We start from the raw sequence: 21,606 nt of genomic DNA on the forward strand, positions 1-21,606 counted from the left end.
ACAATTACGTGAATCAGCTAGTACAACTCAGGAGTTTAGTCTCGCAATTTGGGACACGACTTTGCGTGTAGCTCCACGGGCAAATGTGGGTGAAAACATAAAATGGAAGTTAATGAATTGTGCAAAACATTTAATACGATACACAACGAAGCGGCATTTCGAGTAATATTTCTTAATTGCATTAATAAATATAGATTTATCAGTTTCAGTGGAAAAGCTCTGATTCGGACCTTGAAACCTCGCCAGATTGCCCAGATTGTCACATTGTGGATGAAACGTACAGATTCGTTCACATATTGTATCATATGTTGTGTAAATAAACAGTTTATAGTAGGATTATCCATCTTACATTTCCATATAACTGTCCGTTTTCTTCCTATTTCCGTCTGAAAATTCGTATGCTGGTTTCTCTTTTGTAATTTGTCGTTCCACATGTAACTATTATAAGTAATGGAGCGTAATTTTATTTGTGATTGATATTGCATTGTGTATTTAATGTGTGTTACTGTTCCCCATAATAAATTACACTGAGATGACAAAACTCATGAGACAGCGATATGCACATATAGAAATGGCGGCAGTGCCTCGTACAAAATGTACAGAGGGACCGTGCATCCTCGGAGCTGTCACTTGTATTCTGCTCATTCATGTGATACGGTTTCCGACGTGATTATGGTCGCACGACGGGAATAAGCAGACTTTGAACGAAGAATGGTAGTTCGAGCTAGACGAGTGGGATATTCCATAGTGGAAATCATTCCGGAATTCGATATTCCGAGATCCACAGCGACAAGAGTGTGCGAAAACACCATACACAGTGGCCTACGGCTTTCTCTTAACGACCGAGAACAGCGGCGTTTGTGTAGAATTGCCAGCGCTAAAAGACAAGCAACAGTACGTGAAATAGGCCGGGAAATCAATGTGGGACGTACGACGAACGTAGAGCAGTGCGGCGAAATCTGGCGTTAATGGGCTATGGCAGCACACGCCATGAAATCGCCTGCAGCGACTCTCCTGTGCTCGTGACCATGTCGGTTGGACCGTACACGGCTCGGAAACAGAGGCCTGGTGAGGCGAGTCCCGATTTCAGTTCGTAAGAGCTGATGGTAGGTTTCGAGCGTGATGCAGACCCCGCGAAGCCATGGTCCAGGATTGTCAACAAGGTGACTCCGTAATGGTGCGGGATGTGTTTACATGGAACGGACTGGGTTCTCTAGTCCAAATGAACCAATCATTGACTGGAAACCATTGGAGACCATCTACAGCCATTTGCGAGGAAATTTTTTAGGATGATAATGCGCCACGTCACCGGTCTGGAAATATTGGCTTGAAAAATACTCTGGACAACTCGAGCGAATACTTTGGACACCCAGATCGCCCGAAAGGAATCCCATCCAACATTTATGGGAGATAATCGAGAGGTCAGTTCGTGCACAAAATCCTGCATCGGCAACACTTTCGCAATTTTATGGACGGCTACAGAAGCAGCATGGCTCATTATCTGTGTGAGGGACTTGCGACGACTTGTTGAGTTCACACTATGTCTAGTTGCCGTAGTCTCTCTCTTTCCTAGTATTTATCCCGACTTGCGGGGTCTGCTTTCTGCTTTGTAAATATTGATTTGGCATGCTTAACTTTGAAGGGGTGGCCGGATGCCCTTCCTATCGCCCCCCCCCCCCCCCTCCGCCCTCTCCCGGGGCGGAAATAGTGGACCTCAGCGGATGTGTATCAGATGTCTGCTAGTCGTGTAACTGAGACGGGCCGTCACATAGGGGTTGTGGAAAACCGCCTAAAAACCACATCCAGGCTGGCCGTTGCACCTTACCGTTAATCCGCCGGGCGGATTCGATCTGGGGCTGGGGCGCCTACCCAAGTCCATGAAGCAGCGTGTTAGTGCTCAGGGCTACCTGGCGGGTGTAGAATTGCTGCAGTGCATCGGCCAAAAGAGGTCCGATACGATATTATGAGGTATCCCTCAGTGCATGTGTCAGCGAAATACGTTTTTCAAATTTTTCCACCTCCCATCACATTTTAACCATTGCTTAACTTACTTCTCCCAAGAGGTTAATGTGATAGATGGTAATCTTCAATGTGAAACAGAGTAATATTTTTGCCTCTATATTATAGACGCTTCTTACATGTGTAGTCCGACCGGATCAAAGGGAGGGTTTCCGTTGTGCCATTTTGTATCAGCTTTTTTGATAATTCAGCTCCGATAGTCCGACCTTGCATACATAGGAGACGTTTACCGTATTTATACGTCAACGTTGCAACACAAGTATTTGGGTTTCCGAAGTCAACAGCATTTGTGGGTGATTATCGGTGTCTCAGTGTTTCCAGATACGTAATTCGCCGCACAGGACGACCAAACGTTTTCGACGTAATGACATCACGTTTCCTCCATAGAGCACTATGTGGTCTGCTGTGTCAGCTCGACACCGATTGGAATGTGGGGCGTCATGAACTCGTCCGTAGCCAAACTATACAGAGATAAAGTCATAGGCTCCAGCTGTCGACGAACGGCAGACGACTTTTATCCCAAATACAGCTAGTGTACTAGAAGTAGTATGATGTTTTTGAATGAAATTGTATCGTGCAAAATAATTATGCCTAGTTTTTAAGAATTGTCATTACCTTAAAAATTATGCACAGAAGAGTGCACTCGGGACCAATGTGCTACATCGGATCAAAAATATACGACACCCTATGTAATGCAGAATTGACCACTAGATATCACGACAGGCGAGCTCGTCACTACAGAAGAAGGCGGGAAAACAGCAGATGGGTCGGTGAGGAGAGCTTAGGGACTTCGAACGAGAACTAGTAAAAAGATGTCACCCTAGTGCCAAACCCATCAGTGACCCTTCAATCCTTCTAAAGCTGCGTAAGTCGACTGATGGTGGTGTGGTTGTGAAGTGCAAAAGCGAAAGAACAACCTCAGCTAAACCAAGACGAAGCCTTAAGAACTGACGGACAGGGTTCGTCGAGTACTGCAGAGAACTGCTGTACAAAAACGTTTGAAATCAGTGGAAGGTATAATTATTGATTTCCAAGTATGGTCGGCAGTCCATATCCACAGTTATTGGTCTTACGGAGTTAAAAATAATGGGGCACGGTGGTCGAGTAGCATCTCGTAAGTTAATGCTAACCGACACTGGATGTCGTGGAAAGAGAGCGCCACAAACAGTGGACGACCGTAAACAAATAATTTGAAGTGATGACTCACACTGTACCCTGCGGCAGTCCTATGCTAGTGTTTGGGTTTGGCGACTCCCTGGAGAACGTTGCCTGCCATCATGTGTCGTGCCAACAGTGAAGTATGGAGGAGGTAGTGTTACGGTATGGGGAAGTTTTTCGTGGTTGGGGTGTAATCCCCTTATTGTGCTTAAGAAAGGGTATGAAAAACTTTCACAGCATTGTGTAGTCCGTACAGTAGGGGACAAGTACCGATACAATGTATCAGCATGACAATGCAGCGTGTCAGAATTCAGCATCTTTGAGGCAACTGTCTGTGGACAATAACATTCTTGAAATGAAAAGGCCTCCCCAGAGTCGCGATCTAAACCTAATGGAACACCTTTGTGATGAGTTAGAACATGTACTTCACACCAGACTCCAGCGTACCACATCACCACCCTCTCCAGTACCGGCTCCTGAGAAAGAATGGGCTGCCTTTCCCCCACAAACATTCGGAAATTCATTGGAAGTGAACTCTACAGGGGTAGCTGGGTTCTGGCCGCGAAGTCGACGTCTCGACTGTCCTAGAGGCATTCCATTGGTTTTAGGTCGCAAATTTGGGTTAGCCATTCCATTTCAGGAAAGGTATGTCGTCACAAAGGACACACTCAACATTAATGCTCATTAATATGTTCCCAGATACTTTTGGTGATACACTGTGCTGAGAGTCAATATCAACATTAAGACGATTCTTCCCAGACAAGGCATTTTTGAATATTAAGGGCGAAGGGCAAAGATTTACATTAATGGAAAAAACATGTAGCCCCTTCGATGACTATGTTCAAAGGCTGGAGGATATAATATATGCGTGCTGATGGGTTGTACTGTTAGTGATTTATTCTGCACAGTCATCGGGAATCAGATGTTACTCAGGAGGTCTTTCTGTGCTACCTCTGTTTTGGCTCTGCAGTCAGTAACGGTGTTGAGTTTAGAAGTTGACTGTTTGATGCATTCCAAATGTGGTACAACCATGACCGCTAGTGAGTACGTACTTTTGTTAAACAGTTTCGACCATCTTAATGACGTCACGCACGTCTAACGCTGGCGTGTCGCTGCATTCAGCCGTGTTGCGTGGGACATTCCCATACCTATAGAGCAGGTACTGGATATTGCGTAGTACAGATGTATGCCGAGATCGACACATCCTGGGAACAGCGTTGGGCGACTTAACATCATCCAGGGACGACATCCTGCCACCTGTTCCAGCTTCTGTGTCACCGTCTGGTTGCAGCAGGACTAAGGTCACACGCATCTCTGGCTAGGCTACCACTGACACTACGACACCACCAAGTGTGGCTACTCTGGTGTCGTGAAAGAGTCAACTGAAGAGTGGAATAGCGGTCTTTTGTCATCAATGTTAAGTTTTGCCTGTATACTTGTGGGTGACACTACACATGTATGGCGCAGTGCTGGTGGGCTTCTGGTTCCAGAGTGTAGTCACGCAAGACACAAATCCCAGCCCAGATTTGATGGTGTGATGTGCCACCTTGCAGTAATATTTTATGTTCCTGCAGGGTAAGCAGCGGCCACTACAGTGCACAGGCTGTTATTCCTGTGCTACTATCATTTCTTCAGCATGGGGGGGGATGTGCTTTTACAGCAGGACAGAGCGCTTTCACATATGGCTGCTGCGCGACTCAACGTGCCCTTCGTGGTGTAAAACAACTACCCTGGCTAACAAGGTCACCAGATCACACGCCAGTTGAATACTTATGGAGGAATCTGGAATGAGGAATATCCGCACCCCTTTATCTGGGACCGAATTGAGGACCTCCTGAGATGTAGTCCAAGTCTCTACCCACTAAAGTGTAGAGTCGTAAGAAGAGCACACACCATCAGGCAGCACCACAGGCGTCTATAGGTCGACAACCCAATCCAGAGACGGCTTATAGAAGTCGTCGCAGTGATGGCACCACAGTAGATCTGGTAGTTCCCAGTCAGCTCGACTACCGAGAAGACCGCCTTATACTTGGTACTCGTTTGCTTCTAGCGAGTCCACATCAGCCCATCTTCAGTGAACATTTTTGTGGGACAAGAAGTTTACTACCCAGCCTTAGTAGTTAAACTTCAAGATCTGTTGCCAGAGTCGATTTGTACAAAGTTGAGTATTCGTCAATAAATGTGCGTGTTCTTGCTACTAACCATTATGACTGTTTTTAGTGTTCTTCTCGTTTTACTCTCATAGTGTTTCCATCAGAGCACTATAAATAGTTGAGGGCGGCGAGGAGTAAAATCTTCTGTGATTGTATAAAAAGTGTGAGACAACAGCTGACGCCGAAGAGGGATATGATCTGCGCAAGTTACAGGATTAATTTTTGTTTTTGACCACCGACCCACCCTTTTTACTTGTTATTTCTTTCTTTCTATTTCTTTTTACATGTTTAATGTAGTAGTTTGTGGACGTTTGACTCAGGACGGACACTGCTACTGAGACGAGAGCCTTTCCACCATTCCTCAGTTTCAACTAACCGCATGAGGACTGTTCTAAATACTTAGCTCAACTAATGAGTCTTATGGAGGCACAGTAGGTGCAAGGTACGAAGAGCAACTCTTATTTTCTTTCCGAAGTGGTCACGGAAGTTTACAGGCTGTTAGTGGAATTGTTTCTTGACAAACAACCAGAAAAGACACAGTTTGAGACTTTAGTTAGCAAGTGAACCACTTAATATGATGAAAAAGCACTCGTGACTGCTGCAATGTTCTAGCTTTTCCGTCTTCAGCGGGCAGCATGTTAAACACATAAACAGTGGATAACTGAATTACAAGGTTCAACTAGGCATTACAAATTTTTGTGTCCTTGTGAGCAATCATGCAGTGATGTCATGCTGCGTAACGCTATAATTCAAAATATTCATGAAAACAATACTCGTGTTGCTATTTTGAAAGAACCTGATTGTTCTGTAGATACAGTTTTACAGTCAGTTGAGGCTAAGGACAGTTATTATTTAGCTACGTCTGAGACGACGCAAATGTCAAATATTAACGAACTGCATAGTGACAGTGTTAGTAGTGCTGTAAAATGTAAAAAGTTCCGTGGACCCGTGTGGCACACCATGCGACGTCACGTACTGAGACAAAGAATGCTATGTCTCACCGGCAGGACACCATTAAACAGGAAAACATAGCAAAGTCTTCCTGAAAGTGCTTTAGTCGCCATAAGCGTGCTCATTGCCCAAGTCGCAATTTTTGCAACACAAAAGATCATGTTCTGCCAGTCTGTATGAAAAAGATTTGCCCGCTTCGAATTGCAAGCAGTTTAGGCAAATTGAGCTACTATTTCAAATTCATTCCTTGTGCCTCTCAGATTGCAGATCCGCCTTACAAGTTACGGCGTTAGGGATGTTCCGTTTAAGAGGACCAAGGAATGTCAACTGACTTTTGACCAACTGAAACAGACGCTATTTAGTAACAGGTGCCTCATACATTCTGATCCGGCTCAATCATAGGTGTTAGCAGTTGATGCTTCTTCTATTGGCCTAGGTGCCGTCCTGTGTCATCGTGTCTGATCAAAGGATCGCCCAATAGCAGTGGCCTCCAAATCTCTGACAGAGAAATTACAGTAACTTTGAGAAAAAAGGACTGACGATCATTTATGATGTAACCAAGTTTCATCAATACCTCTATGGAAAGAAGTTCTAGTTGGTCAAGGATAATAAGCCATTCACTTCACTCTTCAACCCATCCAAGCCTGTTCTGCCACGCAAGGCGCAGAAATTGCAACGATGGTCTTTATTGCTGTCGATCTACGCCTTTGAAATCTTGAACCACCCTACGGCTAAGAATTCCAACACTGATGTGTTGTCGAGGTTACCGGTGGACGAGGATGATCAGTTCGACCTATCCGAAGTATCGTGTTATCATGTAGACGGTATGGAAGCTTCCGCAATTCACAGTTTTCCCACGGACTTCCTTCGACAGGACAGAAGACAGCTGTGCATGCACATGTAAGCACTGTACTGAATTACATGCGCATAGGGTGACCAAGGAGAATAAAAAACAATGATCGGCCAGGAATACGTCGATACTTCGCTCACCGTCAAATCTTGTCAGCACAACATGGTGTTTTACTGTTGTTCCACACAGTGAATGACCATGCCCGGGTCATAATCCCACGCATCCTTCAGCAGGATCTTTCAACGTTGTTGCATCAGGGGCACTGGGATATTGTGAGGACCAAGCAGCTTACTCAGAGCTATAGTTCCTGGCCAGGGGTGGACGCAGCAGACTGACGCTGGGCGCCTACATGGAGCCACAGGAGCCTCCACCTCAACCTTTTTCTGACTGACCACGCCCCAGCTGTACGTGGAAACGCATCCACGTATTTTACTGGATCTTTCTGAAACACGTGTTTCAGTCGTTTTCCGTTTATGGTTCCAATGAACTCTACCACGTCAGTGCCATCAGAGCACTTACTTCAATTTATTTGCACGCAGGGCTTGCCGGAAGAGTTGGCAATTTTGCACGGCCGACGGTATTGAACATCTGACTACAGCGCCCTCCACCCGCAATCAAATGGTGGACCTGATCGTCTCGTGCGAGCATTCAAGGTGCAGATGAATAAATTCCGTGGAACTCACTCACGGGAGCGAGCCTTGCAACCGTTCCTGCCCACCTACCATGTGATGCCTCGCCATGGACCTATCCCAGACCAACTCCTGCACGGCCATTGTTATCACACCCTGCTTCATCTGCTACACCCACCAATGAGGAGTACTGGCCGGTAAAAATATTCTCATTTTCAGACCCAGGACGTAGTACTCTTCAGGACTTTCCAGCCTGGACAACGATGGCAGCAGGGGACAGTTTCACATGTCCTTGGACACAAAATATTCTTGATTTCTTCCCCAACAGGGTCGCTACCGAAAATACACCAGAACCAGCTTCGCCATGTGATATTCCGCGATCCTGCCGCTGCATTTCGTTTTACAGATTCATATCGCAGCCAGGAACCAACGTCGCGGCTGACCGCCACGGACCACATGGCACTTCAGCCCGAGGCGCTTCCCATGGAGGTGGACCACCCTCATCCCCGATGTCATCATCACAGCAGCCCATGTTGCAGTGGGTGACGCCTCTGCGCGCTGCCACCTTCCTAACTGAGGTGATCCTCCAGTGTTCGAGACTCTAACTGAGGTGATCCTCCAGTGTTCGAGACTCTAACTGAGGTGATCCTCCAGTGTTCGAGACTTCGGCCCTGGACATAGGCGTGCACCTCATCTGCGGTTATGGAGGCGTGGCCGTGGCAGCTCAGGACGAATTCCGGGTCGCGGTTGGGAGCCTGCCGCCGGTTTCACTCCTGGTTTCCGTCCCATCTGCTGTGCCTTCATCCAGACCCTCCTCGCCGTTAGATCGCACCTCAACCATGCGCAACCACGCCTTGGAGATTTTCTGGTGGTGGACGGGGGAGGGGAGAGAGAGGAGTAAGCACAGCTCGCACCACCAGGAAGCACTAAAGGCGTTGATAGGTCGACTACCCCAGAGACGGCGTATAGTCCAGCGATTGCCGCATCAAGTTGTCGCAGCGGTGGCGCTACCAGAGAAGTATAATGAGCCGGCGCCAAATCAGCTCGACTACCGAGACGACTACCTTCTAGTTGAGTACTTCTCGTTGCATCGTCTGCTTCTAGCGAGTCCACAGCAGCCTGTCTTCAGTAGTGGGACAAGAACTGTTTACTATCTAGCCTTAGCTTCTGGAATGGTACTTGAACTTCAGGGTCTGAGCCGGCCGGGGTGGCCGAGCGATTCTAGGCGCTACAGTCTGGAACCGCCCGACCGCTACGGTCGCAGGTTCGAAACCTGCCTCGGCCATGGATGTGTGTGATGTCCTTAGGTTAGTTAGTTATAGGGGACTGATGACCTAAGAAGTTAAATCCCATAGTGCTCAGAGCCATTTCAACCATTTCAGGATCTGATGCATGAGCCGATTTGTACAGTGTTGAGCAGTCGTCAAAAAAATGTGTGTTCTTGTCACTACTCACTATCAGTGTGGCAGTGTTCTCCTCGTTCCCCTCTTGTAATGTTTCCTTCCGTGCACTATACATATTTGAAGTAGGCGAGGGGTAAAGTCTCCTTCTCTGATTGTATCAAAGGTATCGTAGGCACCATAGCCACCACGAGGGAAAAATGCAAAAAGGGTAAATAATTTTAAAATTTGCGCCAGTTCGATCATAAAAGTTGGAGAATATAAAAAGGTGCCAAGCATACAGCAGCAGCTTAAACATTATGCCTTTTAAGGTTCTAAATTGTGTTTCTATAGCATGCAGATGAGAACAGATAGCACAAGAATAGCTCTCAGAAATCGCAAAATAGAATCTCGAAATATTTTACTGCATCAAAATTACATTTACTGGCAGAGAAACTCACCGTAACATCACTTCGTTGTATGCAGCAGAATTTATAACAGGGGAAAGAAGAACATACAGACAATAACATTGTATGAAGCAAGACAACATCGGCAGATACAAAATTCTCTTAGTCCTAATTGGCATTCTAATAATTACTACTTAAACATGTTCGCAATTTGTAGAACTCATGATGACACAAAATTACGAAAATTAATTAATTAATATGAAACGTTGTTTGCATAATAAGCTCACCTAAATTCCCACAATTTAATCTGAAAGGAGGTCTGCTGTTAGAGCTTCAAAACCAAATGATAATTATTCGTAGAGCTAATTTGTGGGACGCAGTTTCAAACGCTTTATACCTAAGGTTAGATACTTTTGGGCGCAGTAAATGCGTGAGACCCATGTGGAAAAATGCGTGAGCAGTAACTTTAGTCTACTAATTGCCCTACCAAGGTAAATAGAAATTTGTGCGTGAAGGTACACACTTGGCGTTATTTCGGTCGGTTTGGCTCCCTCTGCATTAGTGAAGGTGCAAGTGTCTTTAAGAAAGTGCTTTTTCTGTGTTGCTTTTATGGAGCTACCCAGCTTAAAATGGAACGGTAGTTATGTCCATATACTGCTACCCCAACAATACCCTAATCACTTGTGTGATGCACATTTTCCAATTATGTAAACACAGGTAGATGTTGCTAAGCCCCTGTTCCTGACTCCGACGGCCAGCATGCAGTACTAAGGTAGTGCGACTGGGAAACGCTTTGTTTGAACCACTATCTGGACACCAGCAAAAGGGCCGATAGGTGTCTTACTGAATTGGCCCTACCACGCCACAGCGGCACGCCCTGGCACCTAAGGACTCATTATTATGTCTCTGATAACTATAAGATAAATTTGTTAGAAGGAACCTGAGTTTGATATTGCACACCGTTCAACTAACACGAGTGCAGAAATGTTTACGATGATGTTGTGTGAATGCTTTACACTCAGCATCTCTTACTTTAATTAGCCATAGTCACCAACACCTAAACAGAAGCCTACGGTGAGATCGGTATGACTTCACCCAGATTGGACCAGGCTTGGCGAGGCACTGTGCTGACAGAACTGAGGTACACATCCAGCAATTGTTCTCAAACGATTTTACAATATTTATTAGGTAAAAAAAAATAGATTTCTTTTTTTTCTTGTGGCTTTGTATGTCAGTTTCATGGCGAAATACCCACAATTTGGTTAACGGTCGTCCTTACTGTGATAGTTCCTAGGTAAATAACAACTCAAAGACGAAACTTCCTGGCACATTAAAACTGTATGCCGGACCGAGTCTCTAACTCGGAACCTTTGTCTTTCGCGGGAAAGTACTTTACCAACGGAGCTACCCAAGCACAACTCTGGACCCTTCCTCACACCTTTAATTCCACCAGTACCTCGTCTCCTTCCAAACTTCACAGACCTTGCAGAACTAGGGATTTTGGACATCATAGCACGCAAAGAGGAGAGTGCTTTGCGATATGGTTAACACATGAAACTTTATCTACGTAGATGTAACGGAAGCTACAACTTTTTCCCAAACCAGTACTGTATTTTTTTAAAAGTCATAGCGAGCTAGTGAAGAGAGAATTCGCTAATTTTAAAACATGAAATTTCTTCTCTGATGTTACTGTAAACGAACACAGGATTTTCTTTGTACACTTAAGTTATCTTTGACATATGAAAAATTACACCGAGAAGTTTGTCATCTTTCGGTTCATATTACTGTACAGAGTAAAGGAGTGAATCTTCTTACTACAAATATCTCTTAATTCATCACTGGAAGTGAATATCGAGTAGGTGGCAAAGTTCTTCACGTCATCCGTTTTTGCTCAGCTTCAGAGTTACGAAAGAGTTTTAATGGGTCAATTCTAGTCTGCAACAAAAGTGCAAGACAGTTCTATTGGAAATAACGTATTTGATGCCTGGTTATCTGTGTTACAAAACGAGATAATAATTACTTTGTGAACCGCTTGAGACAATATTCATTAAGCTCAAAACATATTATAAAAATCTATAATTTATCTTTAACACATAAAAAATAATTAAGGTAGAGACGTTCACCAATTCACTCTGACTGAGTATAGAAATAAAAGATGGCACACTACTTTCTGTGTATTATCTTCATGTACTCCGATGCAGAACAGGAAGAAAATCCTATAGTAGGTTTCAGTCACAGCTGTTCCCTATTAGAAATTCCACCAAAACTAGGAATCGGCATCTTACTTTTGTCTCAAATTTGTCTCTGATTTGGAGAAGCATCATCAGTTACGAGTAATGACTACATTTATCTTGTTGACACGTTCAGTTGTACTTCTTTTGCGAAAACACGGTATGATTTCTGCAAAAACCACCTGCAGTAGCTGTTGAAACAGAATCCTGAAAAAGAATGACTTATTTAACAAGCAGTTGGTAACTATAGAGATCAACAGCTTACGGAAAATCTCATTGCGTCGATTTACAGTAACGTAAGAGAAGAAATTTCGTGTTTTTCATACTAACAAATTCTCTTGTCAATAACTGTCGATGACTTTTCAAAAATTACAGCACTGGGGAAAAAAACTGTGGCTTATCCTGTATCGCCGTCAGGTAAGTTTGTGTGTGTTAACCACATGGCGAAGCAGTCATTGCGTTATAAATGTTTCATTTCCACACTCGTGCAATCGCAAGTTAACATTCTACTTAAAATCCATTTTATCCAGATTAGAGGCAGACAGAGAATTTCCCCCTACGCTATAGAAAAATTCAGTATCGTAGCTAAGTTTCATTCGCATCAACATGTAACATGCACCAAACGGAAAATCAAAGCGACCCGTGTTCTTCATGGGAATATTTCCGAGTTTGTTATTTATGTAGGAAATATCACAATAACTATGACCATTAACCAAATCACGCGTATATCACCATGGGAGTGACATACAAAGCTACAAGTAAAGAATAAATCAGGTTTTTTTACAGAATAGATTTTGCAAAATTGTTTGAAAAAGAATGCAGGTCGTGCGCCCTGTTTGTGTCAGCACGGCCCCTCGCCCAGCCTAGCCTGCTCTGAGTGACGTCATACCGAGCGCGCCGTGGTCTCCTCTTTATGCGGTTGTGCCATAGTACGTTACTGATTGTCCACACTGCAAGTTTCCTTTTTCTTTTTAAAGTAAAAGACTGGAAACGATTTTCAGCTAACTTGCTTGAGATTGGTTATCTAAAGTACTAAATATCACCTCAAAAGCTTAAGTTACGTAATAAACTGATTGTTTGCAACTACATACCAGCAGTGCTCAAGTGTCAGTAACAGCGCATGTATCAGCAAACGAACATTATTATTACTAAGGTATTACTATCTTTTTTATTTTTGACTCAGTCGTATTTTTATGATACAGTCATAACCCATTTCGGCCTTTAAAGGCCATCTCCCGATGCTATGGGAAGCATTTGACGAACAAGTTTTTATGACAACCGATGATCACTTGTTCATCAGATGCCTCTCATAACATCTGAAGATGGCCTTTGAAGGCCGAAACCGGCTATGATTGTATCATTGCAACGTAATTGAATTAAAAATTTAAAAAGTAATAGTGAATTACGGTTACCGTCTGCGCAAATGGAATGTCATTTTTTCTTTAGTGTTACTGTTATTAATGTTCTGAAGCTCGCTTCCCAAAACATTGTTGTTCAGTCTCAGTTACAATCTTTTAATTTGGTCCCATTTTTTAAATGTTCTTTGTTCATGACTGAACCGATCTTTTGACACAGAACACATTCTCAAGACGGCAGGATGGAGATCGTATGCAGATGGACGGCCAAACAATTATGTTCAGTGGTCAAGTGGAATATGGCTACTGCTTTTCTTCTTCGTCCATCAGCCACTACCGAATCGTCCACGAGGTTTTTCCAGATCTTTCTCTGATAAGAAACCTCACGGGATCTTTATAATTCCTCTTGAAATATGTTGTTCTGTTAAATTTATATTCCCAATTTGGCTAGAAAATCTGAGTTTTCATTATCATGTAAGCCAAAGTGAGGAAGTATCCACTGAAACGTAATTCTCTTCTTTTCTGATGTAGACATTTAATTACTTCTCGAAATTCTTTAACTTGAACGGTATCTGGTTGATGTGTCTGTTCGTAACTGTCGAAATTGCAACTCTAGAATCACGAAACATAATTGCTTTGTCGAGTGTGTGTAAATATTTGTTTAGCTGACGTATAGCAATCATGATGGTTTCAGCGTCACCTTCTAAATTTGGCTGGAGCATTCCTAAGGTTTGCTAGGAAAAGAAACTTTTGCTATATATTCGTAAGCCAAACTTTCCTTCTTTTTCCATTAATGAACCATCTGTATAGATGTGGAGCCACTGATCTCCAGCGTATCTCAGATTCATTGTTTTCATTGCTGTTGCTCTCATTATTAATTTGTCTTTTCACCATTTTTATAAGTATCTATCATGTCTAACTAGTATTGTGATCATGGAAGCAAAATTGAAGAGAGTAGCAAAAAATTGTTTCAGCTAACGAAAATGTATTGTATACATTAAGTTCTCGAGCTTTAACTAAAACTTTATGACTGTCTCTCATAGTCTGTCTGAAAGCAACTTTAGTTCTTCTTTCTTGTTGTCGTTACAGTTGCTGGAAATTTTCTTGTAATACGTTGTACTTGTTAAAGCACTTGGGAGGAGATAAATTGTGTACAGGTATTTGAGTAGTGAAGATTAAATTAGAAGACTTTGTACATCATACTATAGACGTATTTTATGCATCGACTAATTGCCCAGTAATAAGATTCTGAAGACGTCACCTACTATAGTAGTGATACATGTCGGCTAAATAAGTTTAATTTGTTATTCAGCTTACTTATTAATTGAAAATAAAAAGGGATTTTAGAATTTAATACGTTAACAAGTTTATTAAGACTCAAAATGATAGGGAAAGGAATTGACCATAGACTCGATCGGAGAAAAAGAAGCACTGCACTTGCCTTAGATGAAGCACTGTAGAGTAATCGGGACATTGACGTGACTATTTCATTCGGAACCTCTGTTGCGAAAACAGTTACGTCTTAAGTAAAAGTCACATACTCATGTACGATAATGATCACAAGAAAACTTTCGAAATTTTTAAGCTAACTATATGAGCAGCTTCTTAAGAATGATTGATTTGGTGTTTACAAGGCAACATGGGCCTGGAAAATTAATACAAATGCACCTCTATGTGTTTACGGCTCTGTCGGTTTAGAGGACTTAACACAATGTAGGGACTTCCAGATTTGTTACGAGAGAGATACGTAAATATTTCGACTCTATCATTCTGTAACTCGGTTGTTCGGATCTTACACGTGACGTGGTAGTTCGTGGTAAGATCCAATTTCCTTACACAAACTTCTTATGTCAATGTATACACATCAGACAAGTGTTCTTCATTTTGACAGTAAACTATGAAAGGAGATGTTGTGGACGCTAAACAGTAAATAGATAATAATGTTAGCGTTAAGCATGCTAACTAGTTTTAGTTGCTTTGCTACGCCCTTTAGTTAAGTAAATAGTACGTAAGACAGTATTATAATGAAAACCTGTTTTCGTTCTGTTCACATGACGTGCAGTCTCAAAAGTGAAGATGGGGACACACTGAAAACACGCTCCGCAAACCACGTTAATTCTGAGTGTAAGCAGACAGGTGACTATAATACTCCGCCTAGGTCTTATACATATAGATTCCGATATAATCCAGGCAAAATTAATGTATAAGTAATGTACTTCAATTAATGATAGAAACTTATTTTACTATAAGAAAAAAATAAATAGTAACTTATTTATTGCGCAGTATGGACATGTATTTTATCTGTAAAGAAAACTGTATCGATGTTTATTTACTGACTTAAGATTTCAGGAACAAAATCCGACTTGCCCTTCACATCTTTTTCTGAGGTTGGGTGGAGGTAATTTAATGGTATCACTGCGAGAAACATCGTTACTTTCTAGAGAAGAACTGTTTAGAGAACGTCATTATCACCTTTCTGTGAAGAACATGGTAAGTAATTTTGGATAGAAAAAGCGAGTAATTGTGGGCTTGCTGGCATAATAGTTTCTTAGTATCGTAGCCCGTCATAAAGTAAAAAACTAACCACTGAGGAATCCAGAAGAATGCCACTGTAACCTTGGGTGACACATTGGTTTCTCCAGTATAGTCGTTTACACACAATGACGCGGTATGATACTCAGAAAACATTTATTTCAACTGATGATAGCCGCGGAATCCTACGAAATCATATTTTTGCTAGCTGTCTGCGGAGCTTGCTATTTTATAGGTCGATCTGCGCAGTACCAGCTTGATCAACAACAGAGACGTTATTTTTCGTTTCAAGCCGTAACAAGCTTAAAGTCTGAAGCTTAGTTATATTTATTGCTATTTTCCGTAATCATTTATTTTAAAAAAAACACGCACACACACACACGTTCTTATCGGAAGTTTTAATGTAAATTTACCACAAAGTACTCTGTAAAATATGTAATATTTCTGATATTGAGGAGTCAGTAGAATATTATAAAGAGGAAGGGCACTATGTTTTAAATTCGTTTCTTGTAGAATTGTGGTAGTTGATTTTAGTAGTTAAAACATAGTTTGTGAATTCAGAAGAAGTCAGATAGTTTAATTATTTTGCCTTCTTCGTAAGATATACGACGCTCTAACAAAGTAAAGTGGTAAAAGAAATGAACTATACTTTTTGTCATTTGAAATCTGCGACAGAGGCATGCATGAAGTGAAAGTAAGTGCGATCTGTGACTATGTAAATGTAGAAGTACTGGAAGTTAATATCATTTTTTATGAATGTCGCAATATGAAAGTAGCATTAATTAACAATAAATGAGAAAGCCTTACAAGTTGTGACATAGTCATGAGTGTAGGCTGCTCGCTAAAAAATTAGTTTTATTTACAAGCCAGACATTTGAAGTGTCATGAACAGTTCAGTTGCACATTGGCGTGGGAATCCTGATGAGGGATGTACGTTACTGTATAATTTTAGATTGTATAATTTTATAACACCAGTTTTAACATACTGATACTTTATTATTATCGTTGTTGTGTAGTTGCAGTGTTGCACTGATTCCATTGCGCCCAATAACATTTTTATTCCATTTTACTATTGTGCCAGTGGATTATTGCGAGCCAATGGAGAACTACATGTATATCTAGATGGGAAATTGCTAAATCACAACAAACACCCAAAGTACCTTGGGGTTATCCTAGATAGGACACTAACATTCAAAGAACACCTGAGGAAAACTGCAGCGAAACTTAAAACACGCAACAACGTACTGCAGAAGCTCTGTGTCATCGTTTGGGGCTCCACAGCATCTACCTTAAGAACATCCGCACTTGGCTTGGTGTATCCAGTGGCAGAATACCGTGCCCCAGAGTGGCTCAACAGCAAACACACACACATGGTGGACAGCCAACTTAATGCAACAATGCGTATTATATCAAGCAAAATCAGGCCAACTCCTACAGTGTGGCTGCCCGTTCTCAGTAACATAGCCCGTCCTAACCTGCGCCGAGAACACGCTCTGGTTAGAGAATTTCAAAAAATCATGACCAACCCTCAATTACAAATCCATGAAGATACTCACGACATCCAAGGAAACCGGTCTAGACATCCTTCCCTAAAGACCGCACAGGCCCTGCACCAAACCAACTTTAAAATAAATGACCGATGGAAAGAGGAATGGGAGAGCAGAACAGCAGTAAACTGCCACAGTATGCCATGCATCTTTAGTAAACCAAAAGGATTTGATTACTCTCGCAAAGTTTGGTTAACTGTTAATCGCATCAGAACCGACTGTGGGAGATGCGCCGACGCCTTACACAGATGGGGCACACTTCCTTCGGGAGCTTGCGACTGTGGCGCTGAGAGACAGACGGTGAAACACATCGTGCAGGAATGCCCACTAAGGGCATACGAGGGTGACCCACAGGATTTCCTAATGACGACCCAAGAGGCAATCGACTGTATATTATCTAAGCTGGACGTCTGCTTGTGATTGCTCTTCTGTGAGTGTAAATTTACAGTTGGTGGTGTCCTTATATACGAACTGCTATTTATTGTTCTGTTTATACATATGTGATTTTTTTAAATCGTGTTGTTACTGTAATTTTTACGGTGATGTTATGGGCCATACGCTAAATAAATAAATTGCGAGCTCCCGTCTGATGGACGTGTTACATGAGGTGGGTTGCATGAAATCAGGCGGAATATCTCACAGGCACTCACACTTGGAGTGAGACACTATTTTCTAGGCGTCCTTAGTTGCTCACTGTCGCCTCAGAGCCGAAAAGAGCGACGTGACGCGATCCGACGGGTGTACAAGAGACACTGTCCAACACATCTGTGCATAGCTTCATGGGACAGCCACTGTGGTTTCCATTTTGCGATCGATCGGACCTTACTTTCTGAATAGACCTCGTAGATTGAAAACGACAAAATAACGGAAGATGTCGTCTCATATGACTTGTCATCATGCTCGGAATTACACAAAAGGCGACAGATGAAAGCTCGCGTCGAAAGAAGTCCATGGAGCCAAAAAATCCAGTGCTGAGCGAATGCGTGAGCTACGGCAGTGTCGAAAATTAATTAATAATTTAGTTACACGTTGACAGGAAACGCTTGTTATGATTTTATCTTGACTTTTTCGCGTGAAGTCTACTGCACCGACCTGATCTCCGTACACACAAACTTTCTTTGCAATTCACGGAACACTGCAGATGGAAACGGAATCGTCGACCCCTGTTGTACCTGAAATCACACCCCGTGGGAAATGAATAGCTTAGTCAAACTTACCAGTAACTTGGACATTCCGGAACAGATCCTAGGTCTCTGAAGCGTTTACTCCATCTAGAAGCCTGTCGTTCGTCATTTATATACTCCCCTTCCAACAGAGACTGACCTTCAAGATGAAATTGTTTTAACAGCAAAAAATACATCAAGGATATGCTAACTTTATGCTACAATCGAGAAAAGGAACTAAATGGGAAATCCAAAAAAGTGTGAAAAAGTTTGAGGATGCAGCGATATTTTCCATACCGGACAGAAAAACATCGGATGATTACAGAAGAAGCTGTCACGAGCCTGTTGTATAACAGGATATCGCAGGACTCATCTCGCTAGCTACTTGAAGCTGTGTACTTTGCAGCACAAGAAATGTGAAAAAGATAGTCTTCCATTAAAAGACCATTATAGCTATCGTAAAAAGTCATGAGAATAAGCATAAATTTTGTGGTATGGTGGAGCGGCTATCTATTTCAGAATGAATCGAGGACGGTCAAGGTCTGGGGCTTACGTTAATCTCTGATATTCGTCGCGGCCGCATCCCAACTATGGTCTGTTATAGCAACAAGGAACACAATATCATCGAGTACTGATCGCAAAACGCTTCGTGAAGGCAGTGTGCGAAGTGGTCAGTCAAGAGTGTCACGAAGAATCATTTTTCACCTCAGGAAGACTTTTGATTTGCCTATAAGACGGAACCCATTGTCGTCTGTCACACATCCTTGAAGGTGATTCGCTTGGTGGAAGCAATGTTTGGTTGTGTTATATATTTAAACAGAAGCCGATTCCGTAATTTTTTTGACGTGTGACAATGATTGTGTATTATTCATGTTTATGTTCGACTTTTTTCTTGTACAAGTTGTGGTGATAATTGAAGACGATAATGATAGACAACACAGAAGTTGTCATCAGTATACTTACAATCAAATAAGTCAGCAGCTCGTGAGGACGGGCAACGGCCTTGCCGCAGTGGATACACCGGTTCCCGTGAGATCACCGCAGTTAAGCTCTGTCGAGCGTGGTCGGCACTTGGATGGGTGACCATCCAGGCCGACATCACTGTTGCCACTTTTCGGGGTGCACTCAGCCTCGTGGTGCCAATTGAGGAGCTACTCGACTGAAAAGTAGCGGCTTCGGTCAAGAATAACATCATAACGACCGGGAGAGTGGTGTGCTGACCCCACGCCCCTCCTATCTCCAGCCTCCACCCGTGGCGTGAAGACGGAGCTGGAGGGGACACACTGATGTGCTGGCTACACAGAGTACTTGTGGGGTTATGTCAGAGTACCTCGTGTCCTCTAGGGATGTGCCTGAGCCCATTGTCACACTGTGACCACATTTCCAAGAAGAACGGCGATCTACATTTATATCTATAGTCTGTGAACCAGTGTGATACGAATGAAAGAGGGTACGTTCCATTGCATCTGTTATTACGGTTTCTTCTCGTGCAATTCGCATATGAAGCGCAGGAGGATTGTCTGTTTAATTGCTGGTGGGCGCTTGTAATTAGTCTAATCTTGTCTTTGTTCAAATGGCTCTGAGCACTATGGTACTTAACTTCTAAGGTTATCAGTCCCCTAGAACCTAGAACGACTTAAACCTAACGAACCTAAGGGAATCACACACATCCGTGCCAGAGGCAGGATTGGAAACTGCGACCGTAGCGGTCGCGCTGTTCCAGACTGTAGCGTCTTGAACTGCTCGGCCAGACTTCCCTTTGTGATCCACGCGGGAGCGATACGTAGGGAGTTGTAGTATAGTTCTAGATTAATCACTTAAAACTGCTTCATAAAACTCCATAAGTAGATATTCTCACGATATTTTATATCATCCACGTCAGTCTCTTAAGGATCACCGTGACACCCTCTCACGGGTCAAAAACGAAATTTTAAAATTTGAGGTAAGCTTCCATGGAACCAAACTGCTGAGGTCATCGGTCCCTAGGCTTACACACTACTTAATCTAACTTAAACTAACTTACGCTGAGTACAACACACACAGCCATGGCCGAGGGAGGACTCGAACCCCCAACGGAAGGGGCCGAAGGAGGGGGGGGGGGGGGGCCCGCAAGAACCGTGACAAGACGCGGTAGACCACTGGGTCAAAAACGAATTGTCACCATTTTTGCCTCCCCTCTTTCTTTACGTCCAACATATATCATATAGGTACCATCTACTCGAGGAGTATTATAGGGATGGGTTGTACGAGTGTTTTTAAGCTATTTCCTTGGCATATTGATTGCGCCGGCCGGTGTAGCCGTGCGGTTCTAGGCGCTACATTCTGGAACCACGTGACTGCTACGGTCGCAGGTTCGAATCCTGCCTCGGGCTTGGATATGTGTGATGTTCTTAGGTTAGTTAGGTTTAAGTAGTTCTAAGTTCTAGGGGACTGATGACCACAGATGTTAAGTCCCATAGTGCTCAGAGTCATTTGAACCATTTTTATATTGATTGCATTTCCCTAGTATCCTACCAAAGAACCAAAGTCTGCCGTCTGCTTTTCCTACGAATGAGTGATCATTCTATTTCATATCTATACAAACTGTAACAATCAATTGCCTCTCTGAGTTGCGATTCGTTGATGCTGTTGTGAAGTATACAGTTTTACAGTTCTTAACATTTAAAACGAGTTGCCACTCTCTGCACTACTTTCGATTCTTACCCAGATCTGACTGAATTTTTTTTTTTTACTGTGAACAACGTTAGATACAGTTACTAAGAAAAGCGTACGTTCTTATTGGTGTTACTTATGTCCTGCAGAAGTCATATGTCCAATCTCTTTCTTGTTTATAGATTTGTCCTCGAACTTTGTTTGAGAGTTTTTGCAGTTAACAACACTTTTGTCAGTTTCATCAAATTAATTAATTGTGTAATAGTTGCTACAGTGATTTACTGATTTATAGAATTCAGAGTATTTCCTATGTAAGGCAGCAAGATTTTGCCACCGTACATTTAATATTGCGTAAATTATCTCGGTTTACACGCCTGAACGCCAAAGAAACTGGTATAGGCATGCGTATTCAAATGCAGACATATGTGAACAGGCGGAATACGGCGCTGTGGTCGGCAACGCCTATGTAAGACAAGAAGCGTCCGGCGCAGTGGTTAGATCGGTTACTGCAGGTGCAATGGCAGGTTATCAAGATTTAAGTGAGTTTGAAAGGGGTTGTATAGTCGGCGCACGAGCGATG

The 21,606-nt window shown here is 42.8% G+C and overlaps 1 long non-coding RNA gene across 1 annotated transcript in view; it reads right to left on the bottom strand.

Annotated features, from left to right (window-relative positions):
• LOC126266818 (uncharacterized) overlaps positions 1-18,482 on the bottom strand; it is a 53,127-nt gene extending 34,645 nt beyond the window's left edge. Inside the window, exon 1 of the long non-coding RNA XR_007548930.1 lies at positions 18,429-18,482. This is a non-coding gene — a long non-coding RNA (uncharacterized LOC126266818). The remainder of the gene's footprint in view (positions 1-18,428) is intronic.
• Between the last annotated feature and the right edge of the window lie 3,124 nt (positions 18,483-21,606).

The sequence above is a fragment of the Schistocerca gregaria genome, chromosome 4 (assembly GCF_023897955.1).
Source record: "Schistocerca gregaria isolate iqSchGreg1 chromosome 4, iqSchGreg1.2, whole genome shotgun sequence".
Taxonomy (NCBI): Eukaryota; Metazoa; Arthropoda; class Insecta; order Orthoptera; family Acrididae; genus Schistocerca; species Schistocerca gregaria.